This window comes from Arachis hypogaea, chromosome 4 (genome assembly GCF_003086295.3).
Source record: "Arachis hypogaea cultivar Tifrunner chromosome 4, arahy.Tifrunner.gnm2.J5K5, whole genome shotgun sequence".
In the NCBI taxonomy this organism is placed as follows: domain Eukaryota; kingdom Viridiplantae; phylum Streptophyta; class Magnoliopsida; order Fabales; family Fabaceae; genus Arachis; species Arachis hypogaea.
This window is the reverse complement of record NC_092039.1, coordinates 85,585,856-85,589,078: the sequence shown is the minus strand read 5'-3', so window position 1 is coordinate 85,589,078 and position 3,223 is coordinate 85,585,856. Positions and strand designations below refer to the sequence as shown.

Here is a 3,223-nt window from a genome sequence, read left to right as displayed (position 1 = left end):
ACCATTATTGTTGTTGAAACCTTGTTGAGGTCTCTGTTGATCCTTCCATGAGAGATTTGGATGATTTCTCCCTGAAGGGTTATAGGTGTTTCCATAGGGTTCTCCCATGTAATTCACCTCTTTCATTGAAGGGTTCTCAGGATCATAAGCTTCTTCCTCAGATGAAGCCTCCTTAGTACTGCTTGGTGCATTTTGCATTCCAGACAGACTTTGAGAAATCATATTGACTTGTTGAGTCAATATTTTGTTCTGAGCCAATATGGCATTCAGAGTGTCAATCTCAAGAACTCCTTTCTTCTGACTAGTCCCACTGTTCACAGGATTTCTTTCAGAAGTGTACATGAATTGGTTATTTGCAACCATTTCAATCAGCTCTTGAGCTTCTGCAGGCGTCTTCTTCAGATGAAGAGATCCTCCAGCAGAGCTATCCAAAGACATCTTGGACAGTTCAGACAGACCATCATAGAAAATACCTATGATGCTCCATTCAGAAAGCATGTCATAAGGACACTTTCTGATTAATTGTTTGTATCTTTCCCAAGCTTCATAGAGGGATTCTCCTTCCTTCTGTCTGAAGGTTTGGACTTCCACTCTAAGCTTACTCAATTTTTGAGGTGGAAAGAACTTTGCCAAGAAGGCATTGACTAGCTTTTCCCAAGAGTCCAGGCTTTCTTTAGGTTGAGAGTCCAACCATGTCCTAGCTCTGTCTCTTACAGCAAAAGGGAATAGCATAAGTCTGTAGACCTCAGGGTCAACCCCATTAGTCTTGACAGTGTCACAGATTTGCAAGAATTCAGCTAAAAACTGATGAGGATCTTCCAATGGAAGTCCATGGAACTTGCAATTCTGTTGCATTAGAGAAACTAATTGAGGCTTAAGCTCAAAGTTGTTTGCTCCAATGGCAGGGATAGAGATGCTTCTCCCATAAAAGTCGGGAGTAGGTGCAGTAAAGTCACCCAGCACCTTCCTTGCATTGTTGGCATTGTTGTTGTTTTCTGTTGCCATAGGTTCTTCTTCTTTGAAGAATTCTGTTAGGTCCTCTACAGAGAGTTGTGCTTTGGCTTCTCTTAGCTTTCTCTTCAAGGTCCTTTCAGGTTCAGGATCAGCCTCAACAAGAATGCTTTTGTCCTTGCTCCTGCTCATAAGAAAGAGAAGGGAGCAAGAAAATGTGGAATCCTCTATGTCACAGTATAGAGATTCCTTTAGGTGTCAGAGGAAAAGAAAAGTAGAAGACAGAAGTAGAAAATTCGAACTTATCAAAGAAGACGGAGTTCGAATTTTGCATTAAGGAATAGTGTTAGTCCATAAATAGAAGGATGTGAGAAGAAGGGAAGTAATTTTCGAAAATTAAGTAAAAGATTTTGAAAACATTTTTGAAAAACACTAATTTATTTTCGAAAATGAAAGTGGAAAAGAAATCAAGTGATTTTTGAAAAAGATTTTGAAATTAGAAATCAGAAAGATTTGATTGAAAACTATTTTGAAAAAGATGTGGTTAAGAGGATATGATTAGCTTTAAAAAGATGTGATTGAGAAGATATGATTTGAAAAACATTTTAAAAAGATTTGATTTTGAAAATCAAAAACTTGGCTAACAAGAAAAGATATGATTCAAACATTAAACCTTTCTCAACAGAAAAGGCAACATACTTGAAATGTTGAATCAAATCATTAATTGATAGCAAGTATTTTTTTTTAAAAAAAATAGAAAGAAATTAATTTTGAAAACATATGATTGAAAAGATATGATTTGAAAAAGATTTGATTTTGAAAAAGTTTGAAAACTGAAAAAAAAAATCTGCATTAAAAACAAAATCTTCCCTCTTGTGCCATCCTGGCGTTAAACGCCCAGAATGGTGCACATTCTGGCGTTTAACGCCCAAAACTATACCCTTTTGGGCGTTAAACGCCCAACCAGGTACCCTGGCTGGCGTTTAAATGCCAGTCTGTCCTTCTTCACTGGGCGTTTTGAACGCCCAGCTTTTTCTGTGTAATTCCTCTACTGTATGTTCTGAATCTTCAATTCTCTATATTATTGACTTGAGAAGACACAAATTAAAAATATTTTTGGATTTTTAATAATAAGGAAAAATCAAAATGCAACAAGAATCAAATAACAATGCATGCAAGACACCAAACTTAGCAGTTTGTATACTACTGACACAAATGAGAATGCATATGAGACACCCAAAACACTCAAGTCAAGAGATTTTAAAGATTAGAGTAAGAAATCATCAAGAACATCTTGAAGATCACTAAGACACGTGAATGCATGCAATTAAAAAAAACAGAAACACGCAATTGACACCAAACTTAAAATGAGACTAGACTCAAACAAGAAATATTTTTGGATTTTTTTTCAAAAATTAAGTGGAAAAAGAAAATAAAGGTATCAGAATTCTTAATGAGAATTCCAGGAATCAGTGCAATCCTAATCTAAGACTCCGGTCCAGGAATTAGACATGGCTTCACAGCCAGCCAAGCCTTCAAAGAAAGCTTCGGTCCAAAACACTAGACATGGCCAATGGCCAGCCAAGCCTTAGCAGATCACTGCTCCAACAGCAAGATTGATAGAAATCAACAAGCTCTTGTGATGATAAGTTGAAACCTCAGTCCAATGAAATTAGACATGGCTTCACAGCCAGCCAGACTTCAACAAATCATCATGAAACTCTAGAATCCATCTTCAAGAATTCCGAAAAAAAAATACATAATCTAAGCAACAAGATGAACCGTCAGTTGTCCAAACTCGAACAATCCCCGGCAACGGCGCCAAAAACTTGATATGCTAAATTGTGATCAATACTTTTCACAAATCAAATAATCCCCGGTAATGAATCCAAAAACTTGGTGTTCAATACCATGGCATAAACACAACTTCGCACAACTGACCAGCAAGTGTACTGGGTCGTCCAAGTAATAAACCTTACGCAAGTAAGGGTCGATCCCACAGAGATTGTTGGTATGAAGCAAGCTATGGTCACCTTGTAAATCTTAGTCAGGCAAACTCAAATGGGTACGGTGATAAACGCATAAAACATAAAGATAAAGATAGAGATACTTATGTAATTCATTGGTAGGAATTTCAGATAAGCGTATGAAGATGCCTTCCCTTCCGTCTCTCTGCCTTCCTACTGTCTTCATCCAATCCTTCTTCCTCCTTTCCATGGCAAGCTTAAGCAAGGGTTTCACCGTTGTCAGTGGCTACCTCCCATCCTCTCAG

At 37.5% G+C, this 3,223-nt stretch overlaps 1 non-coding gene across 1 annotated transcript; it reads left to right on the top strand.

Moving 5' to 3' along the window:
• The first annotated feature begins 492 nt into the window (after positions 1-492).
• On the top strand, positions 493-600 carry LOC112799219 (small nucleolar RNA R71). Its single transcript, XR_003200795.1, has one exon. It is a non-coding gene; the product is annotated as a small nucleolar RNA R71 (small nucleolar RNA).
• The last annotated feature ends 2,623 nt before the right edge of the window (positions 601-3,223 follow it).